The sequence below is a fragment of the Schistocerca piceifrons genome, chromosome 3 (assembly GCF_021461385.2).
Source record: "Schistocerca piceifrons isolate TAMUIC-IGC-003096 chromosome 3, iqSchPice1.1, whole genome shotgun sequence".
In the NCBI taxonomy this organism is placed as follows: domain Eukaryota; kingdom Metazoa; phylum Arthropoda; class Insecta; order Orthoptera; family Acrididae; genus Schistocerca; species Schistocerca piceifrons.
Genome location: NC_060140.1, coordinates 961,285,037 through 961,312,860, shown reverse-complemented (window position 1 = coordinate 961,312,860; position 27,824 = coordinate 961,285,037). Strand labels below are relative to the sequence as shown.

The following is a 27,824-nucleotide window of genomic DNA, read 5'->3' as shown; positions in this document are numbered from 1 at the left end:
GCTATTTTGGTTTACAGTGAGTACTAATGTTCAATAGTCCATGAGATCTTGGCTTTAAGATGCGTCATAGGAGACCTATTCGGAAAGTAATGTCCGAGTGGGCGCGAAATGGAAAGCTCAGTCAACATCCAATGAAGCTTTGCACAAATGCGTTGGGTAGTGTCTCTGGTATTCCTGTCAATCGCGTCATGTCGTTTTTTTCAGTTCTTAGAGAGAACAGTGAACACGCAATGATGCCTAGAAAGTAGTGTCTCCCGCCAAGTAAGAGAGACTGTTGAGAGATTTCGCCCGATGTCATGCAGCCCACATAACACAACTGTCATGCGTTTTCTTCTTAATGACAGTCCTCGGTCGCACTCTGCAGGGGCAATGAAGATGCTCCTGCGGCGTCTTCGATTATGAAGTGCCGGCCGTAGTGGCCGTGCGATTCTAGGCGCTACAGTCTGGAACCGAGCGACCGCTACGGTCGCAGGCTCGAATCCTACCTCGGGCATGGATGTGTGTGATGTCCTTAGGTTAGTTAGGTTTAATTAGTTCTAAGTTCTAGGCGACTGATGACCTCAGAAGTTAAGTCGCATAGTGCTCAGAGCCATTTGACCGTTTTTGATTGTGAAGTGTTTGATCTCCCATAATACAGGCCGCAATTTGCTCCCCCTTGAGTTTCACCTCTACCCACATTAATCGCTGACCATGAAGAAAACATTTTGGCACAGACAACGAGCTACAGACCAGCGTAGAGAATTGGCGGCAAGCACCGGCGGCTGCCTTCCATGACGAGGTATTGGAAAGCTGCTACAACGCAACGACAAATAAGTCGGAACGGTGAAAAAGTGGAGAAGCTGGAAGGTGTAGTTAACTGTTGTAAATAAAACGGTTTTGATTTTCACAGTGGTTTCCATTTCATGACCGATCGGACGTTACTTATCGAGTTGCCCTCATAAAATGTGAAGTGTGCTCATACGTGTGAGGGTCCTAGCACCAGAGTTTGTAACCACGATCTTCACACGTATGATACTATTTGCCTGATGTGAGAAACGTGAACAGATGTGCGATCATACGTACCCTTGTAGCGTAAAGGTTCTCACAAGTGTTATAGAAATCAACTCAAGTAGTTGAAACTTCCTCGCAAATTAAAATTAGGTTCCCGACCAGGACTCGAACCCAGTACCTTTGCCTTTTGCGGACAGTTGCTCTACCGCCTGAGTTACCAAAGCGCCTATCCTAGCAGCTCAAATTTCGCCAGTAACCGACCTCCTGCCTTCCAATATCCACAAAAATTCTCCTGGGTAACTTGCAGTACTAGCACTACTAGAAGAAAGGATATTCCGGAAACATGGCTTAGTCACAACCTGCGGGATGTTAACCGGACGAATTTTTCACTCTGCAGCGGAGTCTACCTTGATTTGAAACTTCCTGGTTCAAATGGTTCAAATGGCTCTGAGCACTAGGTGAATAACTGCTTTCATAAGGGCCAGAGTGGACCAATGCGACACTGACTTGCTCAATAAATCATCCAGTTTCTCTGAAACTGGTATCATTTGTCTGTCAGTATATGTACATCACACCTCACGATCTCCGGCCCACTCGGATGATTGCTTCACGGTGCTTTCTTTATTCGCAAATTATGACCTGCCAACTACTGAAAATATTTTTGTAAACAGAGACACTACGTGAGAGTTTTGTTCAAATGGTTCAAATGGCTCTGAGCACTATGGGACTCAACATCTGTGGTCATAAGTCCCCTATAACTTAGAACTACTTAAACCTAACTAACCTAAGGACATCACACACATCCATGCCCGAGGCAGGATTCGAACCTGCGACCGTAGCAGTCGCGCGGTTCCTGACTGAGCGCATGGAACCGCTAGACCACCGCGGCCGGCGAGAGTTTTGTGACCCAGCGACGTGGGAGCTGACACGGTTGGCGCTGCGGAGGCAGATGAACGCGGCACCGCTGTGGGAGGCATGATTTCCACCCTGGCGCCCGGGACCAGCTCGGTGGGCCTTCCGCGGCGGCCGGCCGGCGCTGCATGTGAAAGAGTCGTCCCAGGGGGGAGGTCCTTTGCGGAGGAAGTTGGCGGCGTTCGGCGCTCGCCGCCCGCCCTTAGGCCGGCCGTATAAATCAGGCGCCGAGGCGTCCAGCCCGCGCCACATATTACGCCACGGCCGAGGAGTCGCCACGGGGATGGTTCGGGCGGAGATGCTGGCCAGATTTCAGGCGAAGTATCGAGACTGCTGGACCGAGGAAGAAGCGAAGGAACCAAAAGAAAATTCGTGTGAATACAGAGCTAGTAGTGTTTCACAAGAACGATGTTTTCTAAACCCATGTTGACTGTGTGTCAATAGACAGTTTTCCTCGAGGTAATTCATAATGTTCGAACACAACATATATTTCAAAACCCTGCTGCATATCGACGTTAACGATATGGGCCTGTTATTTAGTGGATCACTCCTACTACACTACTGGCCATTAAAATTGCTACACCACGAAGATGACGTGATACAGACGCGAAATTTAACCGACAGGAAGACGATGCTGTGATATGCAAATGATTAGCTTTTCAGAGCATTCACACAAGGTTGGCACCGGTGGCCACACCGACAACGTGCTGACATGAGGAAAGTTCCCAATCGATTTCGCATACACAAACAGCAGTTCACCGGCGTTGCCTGGTGAAACGGTGTTGTGATGCCTCGTGTAAGGAGGAGAAATGCGTACCATCACGTTTCCGACTTTGATAAAGGTCGGATCGTAGCCTATCGCGATTGCGGTTTATCGTATCACGACATTGCTGCTCGCGTTGATCGAGATCCAATGACTGTCAGTAGAATATAGAATCGGTGTGTTCAGGAGAGTAATTCGGAACGCCGTGCTGGATCCCAACGGCCTCGAATCACTACCAGTCGAGATGACAGGCATCTTATCCGCATGCCTGTAACGGATCGTGCAGCCACGTCTCGATCCCTGAGTCAACAGATGGGGACGTTTGCAAGACGACAACCGTCTGCACGAACAGTTCGACGACGTTTGCAGCAGCATGGACTATCAGCTCGGAGACCATGGCTGCGGTTACCCTTGACGCTGCATCACAGACAGGAGCGTCTGCGATGGTGTACTCAACGACAAACCTGGGTGCACGAATGGCAGAACGTCCTTTTTTCCGGATGAATCCAGGTTCTGTTTACAGCATCATGATGGTCGCATCCGTGTTTGGCGACATCGCGGTGAACCCACATTGTAAGCGTGTATTCGTCAACGCCATACTGCCGTATCACCCGGCGTGATGGTATGGGCTGCCATTGATTACACGTCTTGGTCACCTCTTGTTCGCATTGACGGCACTTTGAACAGTGGACGTTACATTTCACATGTGTTACGAGCCATGGCTCTACCCTTCATTCGATCCCTGCGAGATCCTACATTGCAGCAGGATAATGCACGACCGCATGTTGCAGGTCCTGTACAGGTCTTTATGGATAGAGAAAATGTTGGACTGCTGCCCTGGCCAGCACATTCTGCAGATCTCTCACCAATTGAAAACGTCTTGTCAATGATGGCCGAACAACTGGGTCGTCACAACACGCCAGTCACTACTCTTGATGAACTGTGGTATCGTGTTGAAGCTGCATGGGCAGCTGTACCTGTGCGCGCCATCCAAGCTCTGTTTGACTCAATGCCCAGGCGTATCAAGGCCGTTATTACGGCCAGAGGTGGTTGCTCTGGGTACTGAATTCTCAGGCTCTATGCACCCAAATGGCGTGAAAATGTAATCACACGTGAGTTCTAGTATAATATATTTGTCTAATGAATACCCGTTTACCATCTGCATTTCTTCTTAGTGTAGCAATTGTGATGGCCAGTAGTGTACCTTTCTTGAATATTGGTGTGACCTGTGCAACTTTCCAGTCTTTGGGTACGGATCTTTCGTCGAGCGAACGGTTGTATATGTTGTGTTGGCAGAAGAGCCAACACCGTGTTACTACTGCAGGCCGAAATGCACGCGTTTTAGCTCACGCAGGCTGGCGTGATGAGGGAAGGACTATACTGACGTGAGGTCTGGAACATGACAAGGAGTTAGAATTGAGAAAGCGGACGTAATTAGTTTGATACTTAACATTTATCCATTAATGATGAACGTCGCTCTTGACGGTACATGATTCACAATATTATCTGTTCAGATTATACTCACTGAATAAGGCGCCTTGCTAGGTCGTAGCAAATGACGTAGCTGATGGCTATGCTAAACTGTCGTCTCTGCAAATGAGAGCGTATGTAGTCAGTGAACCATCGCTAGCAAAGTCGGTTGTACAACTGGGGCGAGTGCTAGGGAGTCCCTCTAAACTAGACCTGCCGTGTGGCGGCGCTCGGTCTGCAATCACTGATAGTGGCGACACGCGGGTCCGACGTATACTAACGGACCGCGGCCGATTTAAAGGCTACCACCTAGCAAGTGTGGTGTCTGGCGGTGACACCACAGTATATGATTGTTAAGTATGAGCTAATTCATCAGCACACTGCGAAAGGAACCTAATTGGTATACAGTCTGGACCAGAAGACTCGCTGTTATTAAGTGATTTGGTTCAAATGGCTCTGAGCACTGTGGGACTTAACATCTTAGGTCATCAGTCCCCTAGAACGTAGAACTACTTAAACCTAAATAACCTAAGGACATCACACACATCCATGCCCGAGGCAGGATTCGAACCTGCGACCGTAGCAGTCCCGCGGTCCCGGACTGCAGCGCCTAGAACCGCACGACCACCGCTGCCGGCTATTAAGTAATTTAAGTTTCTTCACTACTCCGAGGATATTTACTTCTACTTCACTCATGTTGGCACCTATTCTCGATTCGAATTCGGGGATATTTACTTCGTCTTCTTTTGTCTACAGTAACCCTGCGGTAACTGTGTAATGTTGCTACTTTAATTTTTGCTATGTAAGCGGTACTGCTAGACAATAAAAGCGGGTTAAAAGCTGTGAGCTGTCTGGGGAAGTTAACGTTGCATTACTGAGCAACTGTTTCAGCAGGCATCCAGTCTAGCTTACCGAATTCCCTACCAGACTAACATTAATTATAATCTTTTAATAGCGTACGACAACCGGTGATATATATATATATAAGAGAATTTAAATAAAAAGAAATAAATCAGTTTATATTTGGAAATTTATTTTAAGATTGATCATTGAAATTTCAGTATATTAAATTTGATTCATAAATAAACTGGTGCCTTATTTAGGATTGTGAAAATGTGAGATTGCAATCTTACGGAACACATCAAATATGGAGGCAAGATCGGGATACTCCATACAACACTGCATTCATAAAACAACACACAAAGAACATTGAAACATATGCAGCAGAAAATTAACCACTACCAACAGATTCAAATTTTCACCTAAAGAAATTACGTTCGTAGCACAATCCTGTCCGTCATGTAATTACCACACACTGGTATACTAAATTCATATTAACTCTTTGTGAAATCTTCGCGAAAAGAATAGCTGAGGGGTACTTTGATGATTACACCACATGCTTCCCGTGGTCAACTTGGTTTACACAAAGAGTGTAACTCCACAACAATTTTGATAATTAAAATAAATTAGATCGAAGAGCAATTTACAAAAGAAAAACCTCGAACTGGTTACTAACGTCTTACTGTTAACCTGACGGGTCAAACAGTTATATAAGCACGTGGTACTGGTCTCGCAAAGTACACCCCACGTGGGTTGAACATAAAGAAAAGTTCCTATGTTGAAAAATATTTTCAAGACGAGACGTTATAATCACACAAGCATTCGCATTTAAGATTGATCTTAGTTAGAGTTACTGATTAACACGTGGTTCCACTTTACTCATAAAGTAGTGACAAAGCAACTACCGGAAAATAATCTGAACTTCACACGAGAATTACACTGCGCTGCAATTTAAGATAACATTAGATATTTTAGAGCTAAACCTGAAATAAAGGTGATTAAATTTTCAGTTAGGCTGAACTTAAGAAATCCATTGTCCTACGGACTTAGCAGACACGCGCTTAGCCGGAGATCTTACCACTTCAGACGCTCGCCACGGACCGACTGCTTGGTCCCTTCCTGAGGGGTGGCTAACAAATACCAACGGAAGTGGCCAGAGGGGCAGCTTCCTATACCAACATGACAAGGGACGGACAGGACCATGCTAAGAATGGAAACCTCTCTGCTTTTAGAAAGCGTAGCTACCTGTTCCGACGTTGGTCCTACTGTTCTCTAGCAGACAGGCTTGTCTGCTACCCTCAAGCATGCAACTAGAAATACATTTGCTCATTCATGCTCTCACACAGAAGGGAAGGGGGATGACAGTATCTTATCATATACAGTATATAAAAGAAAGCGGATGTAAGTTCCGTATGAGACTGTGTGACATGAATTACATATAAACTGTGTTTTAAAGTGTAATAGTGTGACAGATCGTTCTTGTTTATGTGTAAAAGTAACACGTTCCACTACTCAGTCTCCTCCCAGATAGTCAGAAACGCCACAGTAAATTTGGAAGAGGAATTTATTCCATAAATGACAACAGATTTAAGGAATCAAACATGAAAGGAATCCAACAGAGACCTTTCAACTGGTTCCCGAAAATGTTTGAATTGCGGAATATCAAATTAAATATTGATTGTTGCAATGCAACAGCCGACTTTGAATCGCAGCAAAATGTCTCTGTCACAGCGGGTACTGCGGACGCCTGCTAACTGCGGGTAGCGCGTCAGGTTGTCAGCCCTGCGCCACCCTTTCCAGCCGGTAGTTGGCTCGCGGTGCGCCTCGGCACCGACTCTTATTGGCCCTCTCTCTGCTGTCGTAAAGCGCTCCTCGACAGCCTCCAACCCACCCACCCCCCCAACCCCACACACGCACACACGCACACACGGAAGGCGCTGCCCGCTACCCACTCTGACTTCACGGTAGCTGTTACTGCAGAAAGTTAAGCCGTCCTCACACGGGACGTCTTTCCTATCGTGAAGCACGCCGGACGTGGTTCCCATCGTGTGTGGTGCACGCTTAACCGTCCTCTCCTGGGGCATGAAAACGTGAGTACACGTGTAACTAGTGACGTCACAGACTGGAACCCCACTTTGCACTACACTGCGGTTCGTGAAACGAAGAACCTGGCGTACCAGATTTATGCGTCGTGGTGAGGAACACGGCCTGTGGGATTCGGCGTCAGTTTCATGTCACAAGCAGAGCTTCGCAAGCAGTTACACTGTATGAAGATAAACTCCGTATTTGGTTCTCAGAATGAAAATCTGGTCCAAGTAAGCTGTATTATTTTTATTCTGCGTGCAGTTGGCCAATTTCAGCTTTGGATCGTTCTCAAACATACGACATAAGCTTCCAACTTCATTTCACAATCGAATACGTCACTGGTATATGTCAACAGGTGCAAATCGTATTTCTGCGTGTATGTGGCACAGAAACAATACAGTTGTATACATGACTACGTCCATTAACCGTCCATTTCTGTTTGTGTCGGCTAATGGACGTAATCTAGTATACCACTGTATTGTTTCAGTCCCACTTATACGCAGAAATACGACATACACCTGTCCACGTGTACAAGCGATGTATTTATAATGTGAAATGAAGCTGGAAGCTTAAGATATGTGCTTGAGAATGACTCACTATTGAAAATAACCAGCTGCACGGGAAAGAGGGAAAGAAAAAGATTAAAGCCTACTTGGACCATGTTTCCATTCTCAGAAACCGACAAAAATAAAAATTTTAAAATGTTTATCCATATTTGGTGTTACCTTTCTTTTTACTATCCAGTAATAACCGGCTTCAGAGCATCAGCAAATTGAGTATCTCTCGGAAATATGTAATTTTATGTACCATTTGTTAAAATAAAGAGACAGGAAACTGCCTATCGGTAGTTAACGGCTTCCTATACCCGATATAGTGTCATAACTTGCATGCTCTGAAACCTGAAAGTATCGTTTCACTGCTACGGTACAATGGGGCTTATCAAAAACTCGTTGTTTTCGATACAGTCTGTCAGAGTTAAATATGAAAGAAGGACAATTTTTAGATACAACCATTAGAGAGTGTATACCGTGTAACTGATTTGATGCAGCTATTTTGAAGTCTTAAGGTAGTTGCTAGCGGGATAAACTTAAAAGGGAAAGCTAGCACGTTCGTGTCTGTCTCCTCCGATGGTTCTTTTACATTTTGTTTTGTAAAAGATTCTGCATCCTTCTTGTTAATTTAGTATAAATATTATTTGGAATAGTCAACGTTGTTTATAGTAAATAATGTAATTGCTGCAATTTTTGCTGCGCAGGACAATGCTTGGAAGGTTTCCCCAGTGGCCAGGAATCTTTACGTGACTGTCGGTCTATCTCAGATACGAACCACAGGTTACACACTGGAAGTTCTTGATATTGTGAAACTTTGTCTAAAGTACGTGTACCTAGCTCTTGGTTTTATAGACTGTCTCATGTGTGTGCCTTGTGTGAAAATATCTTTTTCAGTGACGGGAGCAGCTCCTATTCCATTAGCATTAAATTACGAAACGAATCCTGATCTTGAAGCCCACATTACTTCTGAGTAATGGTAGATACTACAATAACGAGAATTTGGATATTATGCATGCGCAAATTGACGTTACACACTTAACTACATTGAATGTAAAACAGAAAATGAGATGGAGATACAGATGAGTTAACGAATAACACCTGCTGGCATGTATCTCAGATTATTGCAAAGTGTTACGTGGTGTTCCTCTACCAGCAATACGCTCTTCAGGCCATCGACGAGTCGAGAATCCGCGAATTTCTTCGTTCTTCTTCAACAATTGCTAACAAAGTTAACGCAGCTGTTTTACGCGCGTCCGTGTTCATAAAGAAGCTGTGTGATTTGCGTTCCAGTTGCAGCCAAGAACGGCCAATGGAGAGCGCTGCAAGTCGCGAATCGCGATGGATGTCACTTTGTGCTCGGATCGTGAAAGACTGAATAAGGCGAGTCAAATTTTTTGCTTTATGGGAACGAACGTGGCCAGTGAGATTAAATATCGCGTTCTGCGTCACAGGCAGAACTTTGGATTTCTTCGTGTCTAGCTGAAGGTCCGTTTTTGGTGGGTTTTATATTACAAAAATGATTCAAATGGCTCTGAGCACTATGGGACTCAACTGCTGAGGTCATTAGTTCCCTAGAACTTAGAACTAGTTAAACCTAACTAACCTAAGGACATCACACACTTCCATGCCCGAGGCAGGATTCGAACCTGCGACCTTAGCGGTCTCGCGGTTCCAGACTGCAGCGCCAGAACCGCACGGCCACTTCGGCCGGCTTTATATTACAACTTAGGACCTATGAATACGTACTGTTTCTAAACATCAGGACAATGAGGATATCTCGCAGATGCATTGTTGCTGATACGTTTTATTATAAGAAAATCATGGGAAACGTTGTATTGGTGGTTAAAGAATTCTCGTATTTCATTGTTTCTGTGTTACAACATGCGTGCTCTGAAAGTACGCCGTTTCGAGACAACGGAGAAATTAACATTTACCCAAAACGCTTTATTCTTCCTACGATCTGTTATTATTAAGTACCAGTTAATGACATATCGGCGATTAAAGCTTTTAATAGACAGTTATACAAAACATACGGTTGTTTCTAACGGAAGTTTAGCGTAGTCTAGTGGACAGAGGCGCAGAGTTATGAAGTCAAGTGTAGATGTTTCGTATCCTGGTGTATCCAAATATCGTCTTATTTAGTTTCATATCTTCTAAAATGTTCTGGCACTTTCTTATTAAAAGAAGCATCTTTTACAATTTTTTTATACTCTCTCTCTCTTTCTTTTGCTTCAAGATGTTCATGGACACTGAAGCTTTTTTTTATGTATACTACACACAACAACAACATGACCAGCACATGGAAAAAGGAGGAAACGAGCGTTTCGATACAGATAATATAAAAATTTAACGCCCTTCCATTTTCGTAAGCAAACTGTGTTATTTGCTAATAACTGCCGCTGGAAAGCGCACCAGTCGTAAATCGTGATGAGGGCCACGTTCCGTGTGACGCACCAGCTCGTTTCTAAGCTCGCGCCATGTGAACTGTCCGGAGTACTTAACTATGAGTAACACGTCCCGTGTGAGGACCCCTTTAACAACCAGCTGCTACATCACACGGAAAGTGCTCTTCGTCGTGATTTGCGACCGTAACGCCCTCCAGTGGCAGTGCGAAAATCACACACTTCGTTTACGAAAATGGACACGCGAAAAATTGCTAGGTTACCTCTATTAAAACGCATATTTCCTCCCTTCTCCGCAAGGTAGTTGTGCTGTTCTGTCTGCAGTATACATATATATAAAAACTTCAGTATCTATGAACACGATACAAGGCAAACGAAAACCGAAGTTCCATGTCTCGGTAGCGTTTCAAATCTTTATTACAAATAGTGTGATACAAATTGGCAACAGTCTTCCACATAAGATTTTAAAAAATTTCCATTATTTTGACTTCTCAGGAAAGCCCTAAGGTCATCCTTAGTATATCGCTGCTTCTATTCAGAATCAGAAATGGTAGAACATGTGAAATGACGTGAAGGTCAATAAGACATATTTGCAGTTATCAGTTTTTTTCTAGTAACTGGCGTTTCCTAGGTCTAGATCTTTCGTAAATATGCAGCGTGTTGTTGCCTTGATATGGTGTACTTACACATACCCTTAAGACGAAATTCTCAAATGGCACAAGGAAAGGGGGTGATCAACAGAAATGGGCCGGTAGTATTGCGTTGTTAATGAATCAGTAACGGTAGGACAGGTCGGGCAAGAAAGCTCAGTGACATCGGATGTGGACTAGTGATTGGATGCCATCTGAGTAACAAATCAATCAGGTTCATTTCAATCCTTCCAAAGCTGTCCTACTGTTGATGAATATTTGACGCGTGTGACTTTCGTGGAGTCACAGCACTTGCTCCGTTCACCGCCACCGTCTACCATTATGGTATAAATGGTCTGAAGATGGTCACATTCAGACCGAAACCGGTGACAATCGCAAATAAATTTTTCATTGTTTTTAATCCATTTTTAAAGTATTTTAGCCAGAGCACTGTTTTTCTCCATGAGAAATGTTCTCAGAAATTACTCACTCTTTATAATACAAACATTTCTGTAGCAAATCGCAGGTGACACTTGATAAGAGCGACGCCACGACAGCTGGAAACGTCTGATTTGGAGTGGCGAACAATCTGGTGGAGGTGTTTGCGTTTGACGAATACTGTATATATGGAGAAAGTTAGGTTCCACCATGTGCGGTACCAACAGTGAAGCGCGGTGATAATGATGATGATGATGATGATGATGATATTTGTGGGTCGCTCAACTGCGTGGTTATCACAACACAAACACCCAGTGCCTGGGCGGAGAAAATCCCCGACCCGGTCGGGAATCGAAACCGCGACCCCGTGATGCAGAGGCAGCCAACGCTAGCCACTAGACCAAGAGCTGCGGGCAAGCACGAAGGACGTTGTGCTACGACATTGAGCTTCGTTTCGTTTTTAGAAAGAGGAAAGGGGTAGATTGGAAAGAGAGACGAATGATACAGAATCTATATTTACACCAGAAAGTAAGGCTGAGGATTGGAAATGAAATGTCAGAAGGAAGCAGCATTGGACGAGGTGTTAGACAAGGTTGTTGCCTTTCCCCACTGTTGTTAACGTATACCTTGAAGAGATTATTGCGAAACGTTTAGATGGGAAAAGAGGAATATGTGTTGGTGGAAAGAGAATAGAATGTATAAGATTTGCTGATGACATGGTATTAGTGGCAGAAAGTGAGCGGGCAGTGAATAACATGGTGCAAGATCTGAATGAAGCTTGTGTGGAATATGGGATGTAAATAAACGCAGCGAAAACAAAGAATATGGTCATCAGTACAAGACGCAGACTGTCCAGTATTAAAATAGGACAGTCTACCATTAGCCAAGTAAGTGCATTTAAATATCTTGGAAGCACAATAACCGAAGACTGAAGATGTCACCAGGAGGTGAAAACTCGAACTGCCATAGCGAAGGAGGCATTCAACAGAAAGAGGAGACTGTTATGTGGCAAATTAGATAAAGGACTAAGGAAAAGGCTTGGCAAATGTTTTGTCTAGAGTGTGGCACTATATGGGGCAGAAACATGGACGCTGAGACGAGAGGATGAAGAAAAGGTTAGAAGCATTTGAGATGTGGATGTGGAGGAGAATGGAGAGAATAAGCTGGATGGAGAGAGTGAGTAATGAAAGAGTATTGGAAAGGGTTGGTGAGAGAAGATGTCTGCTGAAGGTTGTAAGAGAAAGGAAAAAGAACTGGTTGGGACATTCACTGAGAAGGGAGTGCTTGTTAGCAGATGCTTTGGAAGGATTGGTTTGTGGGAGAAGAGTGAGAGGAAGAAGGAGATACAAGGTGATAGACGACATAAAGGGGAGAGGAAATTATGCAAACCTGAAGAGGATGGCAGAAGACCAGGTAGCCTGGAGAACTACCACGTGGAAACCCGTCTTTTGGCAGAACACTGATTATGATGATGCTGCTGAGTGTGTGGTCAGTTTATCGTGCTTGAGAAAATTCTAAACGCGGACAGATATGTTCACATTTTGCCGGATTGTGTAGTGTATACAGTAGAGCGACAGTTCGCAGATGGAGATCGTTTGTGTCAGCACGACAATGCACCCTGGCGTAAAGTGCCATCTGTCAGAAAATGCTTTGTGGATGGTGACATTCTTGAAATTGAGTGGCCTGCCTATTGTTCCGGCCTGAAAATGGAAGACCCTTGCGAAGAGTCAGAATGGCGACTTCGCTCCAGACCCCAGTGACCAACATGACAACCTAATGTGGTTTTCGGCTCTTGAGGAAGAATTCTACATCTGCATCTACATCTACGTGATTACTGTGCTATTCACAATAAAGTGCCTGGCAGAGGGTTCAATGAACCGCCTTCAAGCTGTCTCTCTACAGATCCATTCTCGAACGGCACGTGGGAAAACCGAGAACTTAAATTTTTCTGTGCTAGCCCGGGATTTCTCTTATTTTATCGTGATGATCATTTATCCCTATGTAGGTAAGTGCCAACAGAATGTTTTCGCAATCGGAGGAGAAAACTGGTGATTGAAATTTCTTTAAAAGATCCCGTCGCAACGAAAAACGCCTTTGTTTTAATGACTGCCACTCCAATTCACGTATCATGTATGTGACACTATCTCCCCTATTTCGCGATAATACAAAACGAGCTGCCCTTCTTTGTACTTTTTCGGTGTGATGCGTCAGTCCCATCTGATGCGGATCCCACACCGCACAGCAATACTTCAGAATAGGGCGAACAAGCGTGGTGCAAGCAGTGTCTCTAGTAGACCTGTTGCACGTTCTAAGTGTTCTGCCAATGAATCGCAGTCTTTGGTTTGTTCTACTCACAATATTATCTATGTGATCGTTCCAATTTAGGTCATTTGTAATTGTAATCCCTAAGTATTTAGTTGAATTTATAGCCTTCAGATTTGTATGACTTACCGCGCAATCGAAATTTAGCTGATTTCTTTTAGTACTCATGTGAATAACTTCGCACTTCACCTTATTCAGTATCAATTGCCACTTTTCGCACCGTACAGATATCTTATGTAAATCATTTTGGAAACTCATTTTGATCATCCGATGACTTTGCAATACGGTAAATGAGAACATCATCTGCAAACAATCTGATAGGGATATTCAGATTGTCTCCTATGTCGTTAATATAGATCAGGAACAATAGAGGGCCTATAACAGTTCCTTGGGGAACGCCGGATATTACTTCTGTTTTACCCGATGACTTTCCGTCTATTACTACGAACTGTGACCTTTATGACAGGAAATCACGAATCCAATCGCACAAGTGAGGCGATACTCCGTAGGCACTTAGTTTGGTTAGAAGACGCTTGTGAGGAACGGTGTCGAAAGCCTCCTGGAAATCTAAAAATACGGAATTAATTTGACATCGACTGTCGATAGCACTTATTACTTCATGAGTGTAAAGAGCTAGTTGTGTTTCACAAAAACGATATTTTCTGAAACCGTGTTGACTATGTGTCAATAAATCGTTTTCTTCGAGGTATTTCATAATTTCCGAACACAATACATGTTCTAAAACCCTACTGCAAATCGACGGTAGTGATATAAGCCTGTAATTCAGCGGATTAGTCCTACTTACCTTTTTGGTATTGGTGTGACTTGTGCAATTTTCCAGTCTTTAGGTACGGCTCTTTCTGTGAGCGAGTGGTTGTGTATAATTGCTAAATATGCAGGTATTTTATCAGCATACTCTGAAAGGAACCTGACTGGTATACAATATGGACCTGAGGCCTTGCCTTTATTAAGTGATTTAAGCTGTTTCGTTACTCCGAGCATATCTACTTCTATGTTTCTCATCTTGGCAGTTGTTCTTGATTGGAATTCAGGAATATTTACTTCGTCTTCTTTGGTGAAGGAGTTTCTGAAAACCGTGTTTAATAACTCCGCTTTAGTGGCACTGTCGTCAGTGACTTCACCGTTGTTATCGCGCAGTGAAGGTACTGATTGCGTCTTGCCACTGGTGTGCTGCCATTCTACCACAGACATTCAGAGGCTTCATTGAAATTGTTTCCAGCAGAGTTAAAGCCGTCATAAATGCGAAGGACTGCCAAACCCCATATTAGTGTCTACTAACAGGTATCTGGATATTTTCGAACACCAGTTTCAGCTCTTCAGGAAGACTGGACTATCATTCCTCGACATACATTCTGACCACGCTCGTAAAGGCGAAGGGTGTACACAAGCCATATTATCGTACACTGACAGGTCTCGGGACACTGTTGATCAGATAGCGTTGCACTGTCTGCGATTTGGAGTAAATGAGTGTATTAAAAAACCAGAAACCCGCGTCGATTGCGAAAAAAGCACTAGTGTTAACCTAGGTTTCGGCCTAGATAACTACACCTTCTTCAGTACAATAAAACCCAGAAGTGCGTAAGAAGACCTTTGTCAATGATAAAAAGAACACCATGGCTATACATTTACAAACGAAAGAAAAGGAAAACACAAACAGTAGATATGTACAAAGTCTAAACCGTTACTTAACTTAATGGTGTAACCTCCACCTCACACCGGTCTATATTCGATGGGCCATGACCCGCCATGACCATTTGTAACTGCAGTTTATGGAGGGTCATGGCCCATCGAACATAGACCGGTGTGAGGTGGAGGTTACACCATTAAGTTAAGTAACAGTTTAGACTTCGTACATATCTACTGTTTGTGTTTTCCTTTTTTTTCGTTTGTAAATATATAGCTGTGGTGTCACCGCCGGACACCACACTTGCTAGGTGGTAGCCTTTAAATCGGCCGCGGTCCATTAGTATACGTCGGACCATCGTGTCGCCACTGTCAGTGATTGCAGGCCGAGCGCCGCCACACGGCAGGTCTAGAGAGACTTCCTAGCACTCGCCCCAGTTGTACAGCCGACTTTGCTAGCGATGGTTCACTGACAATTACGCTCTCATTTGCCGAGACGATAGTTAGCATAGCCTTCAGCTACGTCATTTGCTACGACCTAGCAAGGCGCCATCACCAGTTTAGATTCAGTGTAATAATGTCTAAACAAGAGCGATGTTCTCCAATTGTGGATTAAAGTTAAGTATTCCAAGAACTACGTTCTTATCTTTATAGGATAATTACTTTACCTTGTTCCAGACATCACGCCAATCTACGTAAGCTTAACGCGTGCCTTTCGGCTACCTCCGAGTGGCTTGGCTGTCTTGCTACGCCACTACAATAGCCATGGTGCTCTTTTAATCATTGACAAAGGTCTTCTTACGCACTTCTGGGTTTTATTGTTCTGAAGAAGGTGTAGTTATCTACGCCGAAACCTAGGTTAACACTAGGTGCTTTTTTCGCAATCGAGGTGGGTTTCTGGTTTTTAATATATTAACCAAGGATTGCTGACGCGCTGCGATGTTGAAGGTTCGTAAATGAGTGTCCGCTAAGGCAGGACTGCTTACTGAGGCTTTCACTGCCGCACACAGCTCGTACACAGATACGCAGCGCTGAGCTGACTGCGCGTGACCACCGGCCGCTGTGGTGGAGGCGGCGTGCGGAAGCGCGCGCCGCTGCAAACGGGCACGGAAGCGCGCCACGCCCACGCGCCGCCAGCGGGGGCCGTCTGGACACCCCCCCCCCCCCCGCCCCACCTGCCCCCACCTGACGCCAGTCATCCCGCGCCGGAAAGCCGCCTCTGTAATGTCACAGCGCGCGCCCAGTCTGCCCGCCGGCGCAGCAGTTGCGCAACTGCCGTAGCTCGTCCGGAGTAACGAAGAAGACATGCACGTAGTGACGAAATAAATGTCGGTGAACAGCCTGGTATGAGTGTGCATAGGGCACAATATTTCGGCAATCGACCAGGTTGCCATCATCAGGTGCGCTGATGTACTGACCGGAGGTGGGCCGGCGCCAAGTATGCATCAGCCAGGTATGCATCAGCCAGGTATGCATCAGCCAGGTATGCATCAGCCCACCTGATGATGGCAACCTGGTCGATTGCCGAAACATTGTGTCCTATACACACTCATACCAGGCTGTTCACCCGACATTTATTTCGTCATAAAATACGCCTGGACAAATTGAAGAATCACATACACGCAGTGGGTCACCGTTTCTGCTCATCTTTCGCACGACTCTACTACATACTCGTAGCTGCTTTTGCTGTCATGCTATGCGCGCTTCAGGCATTTCGAGAATCCGAGGCTAAAAGTTTTACGAGCCAGTTGATTGGTAAGCGAGAGGGCTATCCGCCGAGACATGCCCTTATTCCACATATCCGTTGCGAGAGGTACATCTACGTCTACATCATACTCCGCAAGCCACATAATGGTGTGTGGCGAAGGATACTTTTTGTACCGCTAACAGAGCATCCCGACACGTTACAATAGCGAACAGCGCGTGAGGAAAATTATTGTCGGTAGGCCTCTGTACTGGCTCTAATTTCTCGAACTTTCTCCTCGGGGTCATTACGCGAGACGTGCGTGAATGGAAGTAATATTTTATCCGACTTTTCCCAGAAATTGCTCTTTCGGAATTTTAATAGTAAATCTCTCTGTTGATTGACACTTGTAACGTCTGCCAATGGAGTTTATTAAGCATGTCTGTAACACTCTTGTGACGACTAAACGATCCCTGACAAAACGCACCGCTCTTTGCTGGATCTTCTCTATTTCTTATATACGTCCTACCTCGTAGGGGTACCAGATAGATGAACAATACTGAAGAATCGGTCGAACAAGCGCCTCATAAGCCACTTCGTTCGTTGCCCTTAGGATTCTTCCTATGAATCTGAATCTGGAGCCTGCTTTTCCCACTATTTGATTTATGTCGTCATTCCACTTAAGGTGGCTCTGGATAAACATTTTACGGCAGTTACTGTTTCCAGATGTTTATCATCAACAGTGTAGCTATACAGCAGTGGATTTCTTTTCCTGTGTATCAGCAATATGTTACATTTATTTACGTTCATGGTCAACAGCCAGAGCCTGCACCGTTCATCTATCCTCTGGAGGTCATTCTGCAAATAACTACTATCTTCTGGCGTTGTTACTTTTCTTATAGGCAACCACATCATCTGCGAAGAGCTGTAGAGAGCATCCGACGCTTTCTACTACACCATTGATATATATTGTAAACAGTAATGGTCCCATCACACTTCCTTGGGGTACATCGGAATTACCTTCACATCTGTCAATTTTTTTATTAAAAATCATAGTCCTCCAGGTGTACTTAAGATTTTATATTTACTTGGCTACTAGTTTCGACGTTGTATCAACGCCATCTTCAGGCTCGTACACTTTGATGAAATCAATTGTGTGTGGCTCGGTACTAGAAGTCCGCGGTGAGACCAAAACGTGCTCCACATGGATGACGGGCAGTAACTAGTGCCTAGCACGTTTCGGTCTCACCGCGAACTTCTAGTACCGAGCCACACACAACTGATTTCATCAAAGTGTACGGGCCTGAAGATGGCGTTGATACAACGTCGAAACTAGTAGCCAAGTAAATTTAAAATCCTAAGTACAGCTGGAGGAGTATCATTTTTAATAAAAAAAATAATACCAGCTGTGTCCCACCTTCATACAATTTAAATGTGGATGTCCGAAGATCTGCCAATTTTGTCCCGTTAAGAGGGACGTGTTGAGTTGTGTGTGCAAGAAAGTCTTGATTCCAGTCGCAACTACGTAAATCTACTCCGATACTCGATAAGCATCTATTTTTTCACTAAACGGCTCTGCGTAACAGTGTCAAAGGACGTGGAATCAACCTGAGCGCCATTTTCTACGGCGCTGTGGGTTTCATGGGGGAACGGAGCGATCTGAATTTCGTAGTATCCCCTTTTAGGGAATCCATGTTGATTTTCATAGAGGAGATTTTCCTTTCTCCAAGAACATCACTATTCCTGAGCATAAAACGTGTTCCATAATTCTACAACAGATTGACGTCAACGATATAGGGCTATAATTGTATGCATCTGTCCTGCGGCCTTTCTTAAAAGCCGAATTTACCTGCGTTTTCTTCCATTCGCTGGGTACCCTTTGTTGCTCAAGCGATCTACGGTAAATTACTGCTAGAAGGGGAGTAAGTTCTTGAGCATAATTTTTGTAGAATCTTATAGATATCTAATCTGACGCTTTTCCACTACCAAACAACTGTAACTGTTTTTCTATTTCGCGATCGGATATATCAATATCTATGCCTCTATTCCTTTCAACCATGTACTTTGCCTGAAGAACTATGGAGACGCCATACTGGATTTCGTCGTTTTTAGTTCACGCTCGTATTTGATAGGTTTTATATTACAGTTTATGTCCTACGAATATATACTGTTCCAAAACACCGGCACATTGAAGATCTCTCGAAGAGGCGTTGCTATTCGAACAATTTTTTGCAGTTAAATGCCAGGTACTGACATATTGGCGTTTAAAGCCATCAGGAGATACATGACAAAGAACACCGTCACATGTTGCAAATGTTCAAAATGGTATAGTGCACAGAGGCGGTAAAACAAACTACCACTCAAAATAAAAAACAGAAAAGAATTAAAAGATAACTTAGTCTGAGAAAAAAAATTTACAAAAAAAATGGTTCAAATGGCTCTGAGCACTATGGGACTTAACATCTGTGGTCATCAGTCCCCTAGAACTTAGAACTACTTAAACCTAACTAACCTAAGGACATCACACACATCCATGCCCGAGGCAGGATTCGAACCTGCGGCCGTAGCGGTCGCGCGGTTCCGGACAGTAGCGCCTAGCACCGCACGGCTACTTCGGCCGGCAGAAAATTTACAACCTAGTTACTTTAGGAAATTTCTTTTTCAATTTCAATTTACTTTGGCCGACGAAATGTTTTCTGGTACTACTATAGAGATGTTCCTACTGTCGTTTTTCTTTTTGTTTCAGTTACTTTCGTTTGCAAAGGAACAGGTTTACTTTCCTGATAGTGAACTTTAATTTTTTGTACAGTTTAGAACACACTTGGCATAACCAGAACACTTATTTCCCATTGGGGAAATTCTGACTAAATTGCGTAATATATACGTATGTAATGTGTGTGAAGCTGGAGGTTCTCACTTTCAAAGAAACAGTTCCAAAACTGAGCTAAATGTACCAATTGAAAATATAGTGAGCTGCTGCATTGTAGTGACTCAGTCGGATAGAGGATCTCCCATTTAAGCAGAAGATCCTGCTTTCGGGTCACGGTCGGGGCATACATTTTCACTTGTCTCCGTTGATATTTATCAACGTCTGTAAACAGCTAATGGTGTGGATGTCATTGTAATTTCATTCTTCGAGAGCTGCAAGATCACCTATGGTATCAGATCTTTCTTTCCGATAGGACAGATACCTTCTTCATGTAGATAAGCCCTACCGACCAATGATCTTCTGCAGTGCGGATACACTCACATTGCCCGAACTCCTACGGGAATCGGTAGATCGACTGCTGCGAGTAATGAGTATAGTGGGCAGGGGCACTACAGATGTAGTGCGTGGGCAGTAAATTGGAAATGTGAGTCTCACGTGGAGGGTGTCAGAGATAAGTACCTGTAGTCGCACTCTCTTCTGTGTCCTCGATGGCTCAGCCCGATACAGCGTCTGTCATGGAAGCAGCAGATCCCGGGTTCGATTCACGGTCGGGGTACACATTTTCATCTCTCCCCGTTTATATTTATCAACCTGGTGGTCTGCATTTCATTGTAATTTCACCAGAATTTTCGTCTCAGCGCTCCACGCCGGCATATCCGGTCAATTTCGTCCTGATCTGCACCGGCAGTACGTCACCCGTCAAACGTCGATTTTAGCGGCGCAGAAAAGTCTCAGACTGTCATGCCGCCACCTACCACGACTCCGTGGTTCGTCGTGTTGGGACATCGCAGACAGTGTCATAGGAGAGACATTTGTGTTGTATGCAGTATGCAGATATTCATATAATGACGTTATAATTGAGTTTTGATTGTATTAATAAATTTATAGTTTTAAAAGTGTCTTCGATCACTCCTCAAGGCGAGGGTACGTATAAAACACCACACAACCATGTCCGAACTCTCCACATACTTTGGGTTAAAGGCGCTCCTTGGGGCACCGGTGCACTCGGCGTCTGGCATCATTCGGAACGAGACAAAAGAGCGAGTCGTTGAACCACACTACAGCCCGTCAACTGCTGTCCAGTTTCCGTTTGGCTCATTGAAGACCTGCTGCTTTGAGAAGCAGGAGCTCCCTTGCTCCAAATGCCCACTGCGCGCAGTTTCCTTCAAAATATTCGCTCGGAAACTAATTAATATGGGCGTGCATTTAGTGACAGCAACATTACCTGTAGGGTTCGAAACCAGTTTTGATCGAAAAGGCGTGGTACTCGTCTCTGGCGCCTGTCCGGTCTTTTTTGAGGTCACCTCAGCGTCATGGCTTACGTCGTCTGAACGCCCAGTACCAGTTTTGCGCAATTTACAGCACCTCTAAGTGACCAGCGTCCTTTCTTAACGAGACGAGCAATATTTTGCCGGGTGGGCTTATCTTTGTGTGTAAATGGCTCTAAACTGAGAATCTTGAGATAAGGAGATGCATTTACAGAAATAAACTGAGGAAGCTAAAGAAAAGTATAATAAATTCAAAACCTAAACACAGAAATTATAATAAGACAGGCACACAGATGTTCATTGGATATATTTATAAGTAAAGTTGAATATGTTGCTGTTGGTTGTGGTCAGTTCTTCAGGGACCAAACTGCTGTCATCAGTCCCTAGAATATGGCGTTCATAGCAGATAGAAAATACTGTATGTGATGATCAAGCAGCTGAAAACGACCGATAAAATCAATACATATATAAATAGCATTCCTTCCGAGGAGTGAATAAATCATTTCAACTAATTATTGTACAATTCAGAAGCAGAAAAGCAGAAATTAGAACCGGCACTAATATGTAATACCTACAGAGAAGTAATTAACGATTCAGTTTTGTTAGAACAGCAAGCAGGTTTTCGTAAAGGAAGGTCCTGGGCCAACGATGTTTTCAAACTAAAACTGTTGTTTTGACTACTGTCGGAATCGGCACGGACACGAACAAGGAAGAAGAGGAGATGGGATGGCCGGTGACAGGAATCCAAAATCATCGGTATAAAACACTTTCAAATTAATAGAAAACTTTATTTGTATTAAGGGAACAAACAGTACTTAACTTTCTGTGCTTCGTGGGCTCCCTACATGCAGTTACATTGACTATCTATTACTACTCGCAAAACGCAGGCTAAGTAACGTCTTCTCGTTACTTAGAACTGCAGCGCTGCCCGCTTGCCCCGTGACAGGGCCTGGCGGCGGCGCCAGTGAAGGGGACTTCGTCACGACCCGGACAAGGCCGGCAAGCGGCAGGGAGGATGCGCCGGCCACAGCCGCTGCAAGGACGCGGAAGCAGGCAGGCGCCTGCAGCCTACACTGCGGCCGCGTGCAGCACCTGCCGGTAGGCCTCCCTCAATACATCAGCGGAAAGTTTTAGCCTACACCAAGAAGCACCTGCCCGCTCGTGGAGATTTTCATCACGTAACGAGTATTAAATGATTAAACGTTCATTCCATTCCGAACGGACGTTCATCATGACGTACGGGTTGACCTCAACAGGTACGAATTCTTGTATTCTGGAAGCGAATGACCTCCGAATGTCGAGGAATTTCTTGCCGCACATACTGTGTCATATCATGAAATCTTATGGCTGGAATCTGGTATGAAAGCACACCTCTTCCCAGACATGCTCCATGGGTGACAAATCAGGGGATCAGGCAGGCTTGTCAATGGTCTGTATTCCTCAATGTGTTTGTTATGTGAACTGCATTACAGAGTCTTTCATTACCCTGGTGCAATATACCATTTGGTGTACTGGTCACTAAGGTATAACAACAGGGCTTACCAGTCTTGGCACAAAATGCTGAGTACTCAGCTCCCCTTTAATAATGAACAAATCAGTCCACGCACCATATCGGATAGCTCCCTACAACATTGTTTGATGAGTTGGAGAGGTGTGGGTCTCAAAAGACACTGCTTTCTGTGACCTTTCACCAGGTCGCCTTTGGGAACATTGGTGTCGATCTGACCACCAGAAACAGCAGCGAGAGTCATCGCTGAACATCACATAATGCCGCAGAATGTCCCAGGTACAGCGTAAAAATAATGTGAACGGTTGAATTACTGAATCGTGTCGTCAACCTCCACTGTCTTACTACAGATTACGTGTTAATGATCCTATTTGTTCTGGGACTGCATTACATGTGAAGCACCTAGATGCTTTCACAATGCTGGATGAAACGCATAGAGTTCTGGTAATTTTGACCAACCTGCAGTCGTATGTCGTAGATCAGTTGTCTTGAGGCCGCAGTGAACTGTTAGCGAGGAACTGCTACTACGCAAATAACTAGTTCTTTAACTATTTACGGATGACACTCGTATGTATTTACGCAGAACAAGAGAAATTGCAAGTCACAAACATTGCACACTGTCTTTTGATAAAATCACACATTATTAATGCATTTACAAACTTTATCTAGCGACACCAGTAACTGATTACATGTTTCAGATTCTTAAAATGTTCTAGTTCATTATATCGACAAAAAATTAAAATATGACCGGCCGCACTAGTCAATGCTTCTGTACCGCATGACTGTCCCTTCCGTTCTGATAAACACTTTTATCGAATTTTAATAAAATTGAAGTATACTTGTCTGCATCAGACACACGTCTGGCTCTGATGTGATCAGCACTTTACTGAATTTACATAAAAACTGTAATATAACTGTCCCACCAGGCAACACGTCTGCACCCCATGACTGCCCCTTCAGATGAAATGGTAATTAAATAGACACCCTAGCTGCAAACAGGCGTTGGTGTACTTCATTGGGGACATGTTGAAAATGTGTGCCCCGACCGGGACTCGAACCCGGGATCTCCTGCTTACATGACAGACGCTCTACCCATCTGAGCCACCGCGGGCACAGAGGATAGTGCGTCTGTAGGGACTTATCCCTTGCACGCTCCCCGTGAGATCCACATTCCCAACATGTCCACGCCACTACAGACGCACTATCCTCTGTGCCCCCGGTGGCTCAGATGGATAGAGCGTCTGCCGTGTAAGCAGGAGATCCCGGGTTCAAGTCCCGGTCGGGGCACACATTTTCAATATGTCCCCAATGAAGTACACCAACGCCTGTTTGCAGCTAACGTGTCTATTTAATTATCATTTCATTTCTAGCAAAGCTGCATGGTCATCCACGGTAACTGTTCTTTCGGGAACAGATACTACCGTCATATATAGCCCCTTCAGATCTTGTAACGCAGTACCGCTACTCCACTTGAGAGCCAAGTCCAGACGGAGCTCCAAAGACATTCGAAGAGCTTCGTCTGCCTTTTCGTTTAGCTTTTGCTTTTAGTTCAACATGGAATTCTGACTTTCGAAGGAAGTAGGCAATAACCTGTTACTTACAGATGCCTATTTGAGAGTGTTAAGTACGTTAATGCATCGTTATTAAAATATTAATGAAAGAAAGTTAGCATTTTTGTGCGCAGCCCTTGCATGTACCAGCCAATTAGACTGATACGTAGATTACAATTCTGGTGGTCCTTTCCAAGTGAAAGGTACCATCTGCTACTGGTACGTCACACCACTGATCACGTCAAACGCATAATTCTGCAACCTCTGCTGTCCTGAGGAAAGAATCTCGGAGCTAGATATCACGGCTGCTAAAGTCAGAAATATCACACAAACGATTGAGATCTGTGTCATGCGAGTCTGTGTCCGTATAGTTCATGGAATATCGAGATCTGAACCCAGTTTTCAGTAATCAGTTCCCCGCCTTCGTGGTGAGACTCTGCTAGTAACCTTGGCCTGAACTTCAGAGCTATTTATCAGAGTCAGTGAAACAGTCTTTCCATTTTATCTCAGTGTAGTTCTTCTGGAAGGCCTCGTTCCTACTATTCATGGTTCACAGCTGGGGCCTAAATCAATCACGTCAGCTCCCGTTCTGCAGTCATCTGTCGTCTGTGTGTATGACGATCGCATATCCTTCATGCTGATGATTCAAGCTTTCTCAAAGCTCCAAAGCGCGAGATAAACTGAACGTACACGTCCTATGTTCATCTGTGTTGCGATCTCCAGCTGAAAAGTTCCATTAACTTTAGAGGCACCCTGCAGCTGTCATGTACTTATACCTTTCCTCATGATTGTTTTCTGTACTGAAAATAAGGTAGCATAAGGATGAAATTCTAAGCGACGTATCCCTTATTCTTCCTGTTCTCTTCTTCTTGTTCTTCTTCTTCTTCTTTTCGCGGATTATCTACGGTTCGCGCCGCTTCTCCGCCCACAGTCGCCATCTTCTGTCCTGATTTTCCTCAATATTCACATTTCTTAGTTTCATTGGTTCCTCCACATCATCTTGCCAGTTGCGTGATGAGCCGCTCCATTTCATTCGCTGTGATGATATCCCTCGTACTATTTGATGTCTTCATTTATCCTATTCACATGGCCAAACTATTTCTTCTTGGACTTCTTCTTTCCGCCAAACGGCCCATGCGTCTGCTCCGTTCAAAATTACACTGTGGATTATAGCGTTACACGTGCTATTCTTCGTTGTTCTTCTTATCTTTTTGTTCATTGGCCTTGTTACAGCTCGTCCTGTATTAATCCTACTAGTGATTTCATCATAACTTGTACCCTGTTCATTAAATAACACCTCAAAATATTTTGGCGATTTCCGCACTTACAATTACTTCTTCATCTGCCTCTGTCCTCTACTGTCACTCCCATAATCTGGTATTTTCTGTTCCAGATGTGCAGTACAAACAGCTTAAAGAGGGTCTGCTGTAGACCTTTATTCACGTCGATTTCTCCTGTCCAGATTTTCCCAGTCCTTACTCTTGCACTGTTATTTCGATTCAATTTTGCAATAACCTTTAGTATCTTTGATACAACTGTCTCTTTAAACTTGTCCCGTATTTTGTTGGTCAGCACGTTACCACATCCTTTCCTTAGGTCGGTCAATGTAACGTGCGTCTCCAGTTCCATCTTTGTGCGTTTTTCAGATATTATTTTCACTGTGAAGATGCCGTGCATTAGTAACTTTCCTGCTCGCCGTGCGTGCTGCTTGTTTGGGTTGTTAAATGATCCTTTTTCTCTGCAGTACTATTCTGTAACATGTTGTCCATCCAGATGGAACATCTTCACCGTTGGCAACTCCAACAATTTCCATGTCCAGGCTTCACCATCTCTGGATATATTGATATATGATATATTGATATATATCCTGGTGCATCCAACATCTTAAAGCTTGTTACAAATAGTTTTTTGTTGAAGGAAACAGCAGTTGAAGTAAACCATGTTTCATATTGGTTCTCATGGAGCTTAGATTATTAGGATGATATCTGCTTTCTGTTATATCGTGGATTGCATGTTTCCTATCTTGTCGATGTACACATGAAGATGTGATGTGACGTTACGAAACTTTCTCTAAGCTGGTCGTAGGTTGTGTTCCAAAAATGAACAGCATAGAGACAGAAGTGATGACACTTTTTGCAGGACCTGACCATCATTATGCAGGACAATGCTCAAACACGTACAGTGCAGACTGTTACGGATTTGTTTGACTGATGGGGCTGCCAAGTGCTATTCCACCTACTGCACTCCCGTGACTTAAGGCCTCGTGAGTTCAACTCGATTTCTAAACTGAAGGAAACACTTCACTGCATTCGCTTCAGAACTGCTACAAATTCGTCGGGCAATAGACCGCGCCGCTCGAACTGTCGACAGAACTTGAAACGTCCCCTTAGTAAAATTTATGAATTTCTATGCTGATAAACGACTTACATTACTTGATCTTTAAACAGCTGAGCAGAACTGAACGTATTCAGATATTTCTCTCTTTACTTATTCTGATAGACACTAAACTGACACACAATATTTTTAGCGCAACGCAATCTGACTTTCAATAATCTCTACAAAAGAATGGCCCTGATCAACAATAACCTATACCTTTCATGAATCACCTACCTCACAAAAATCTTCGGTACTCGAACTACAGCGAGCGCCACTACTGCCAGCTAAATAAAGGATTCGAACTACTGAAGGCACTAAATGTTGATAGGCATAGTTAGCAAATGAAAGATTTAGATAAAAACAAACAATGTATGTACCTTAATAGTGTTCAAAAGTCATATAGCAGTTCATAGCATCCAGTCTTAAAAATTTACGGTCCCTGATGGACACACGTCCAGATCATCCGCTCTCAAAACTCCGCCATTTCTCTCCCCACATCCACCACTGCTGGCGGCTCACCTCCAACTGCGCAACGGTACGAGCTGTTAACAGCCAACTGCCCAACACTACAATAGGAAATTCCAACAATGCAAACCAGCCACAGACTGCACACAGCACAGCCAGTGATTTTCATACAGAGCGCTACGTGGCGTTACCAATACAAGAACCTAAACAGCGTACTTCCAAACTGACTCAACTACTCGCCGTGCTTTTGTTCTCTGCGAGGTCTCCTTAGACATTCTGCAAGCACCTCTGAATACCTGCGATGCTCTGGTTTTCCGCCACAAGAAACTCAATGGCTGCTCTCTGCTCGGAATGCACTTCCTTCACAGGCGCCATTTTAAAGACGCCGCCACCTATCGGAATTCCGTGAAGCTATAGGGGCTGAAGAGGGGAATATTCTGTGACGTAGTACGACAAATTCCTGGTTTTCTAAACAGAAATTAGCCGAGAAAAAAAGGCGCTGCGTTAGGTATTGAATGCCTGTCTTACATCCCACCAAAATGCTTACTTCTTTCCATATTGTCCAAGGAATACTATTTCTGGTTCATCATACACCCACATCTACGTGGATACTGCGCAAATCACATTTAAGTGCCTGGCAGAGGGTTCATCGAACCAACTTCACAATTCTCTATTATTCCAGTCTCTTATAGCGCGCGGAAAGAACGAACACCTATATCTTTCCGTGCGAACTCTGATTTCCCTTATTTTATCATGGTGATATCGTGAGAGCTGCATCAAACCAGTCTCAGGACTGAAGACAACATCAACAACATCGTGGTGCGTTTCTCCCTATGTAGGTCGGTGCCAACAAAATATTTTCGCATTCGGAGGAGAAAGTTGGGCCAGCCGATGTGGACGAGCGGTTCTAGGCGCTACAGTCTGGAACCGCGCGACCGTTACGGCCGCGGTTTCGAATCCTGCCTCGGGCATGGATGTGTGTGATGTCCTTAGGTTAGT

General features: G+C 44.3%; 1 protein-coding gene and 2 non-coding genes across 3 annotated transcripts in view; 2 read left to right on the top strand and 1 right to left on the bottom strand.

Annotated features, from left to right (window-relative positions):
* The window catches only part of LOC124787880 (neprilysin-4-like), a 726,210-nt gene that overhangs the window by 249,532 nt on the left and 448,854 nt on the right, over positions 1-27,824 (top strand). The window lies entirely within an intron of this gene.
* Positions 23,472-23,546, bottom strand: Trnat-ugu. Its single transcript has one exon. It is a non-coding gene; the product is annotated as a tRNA-Thr (tRNA).
* Trnat-ugu lies at positions 23,647-23,721 on the top strand. Its single transcript has one exon. It is a non-coding gene; the product is annotated as a tRNA-Thr (tRNA).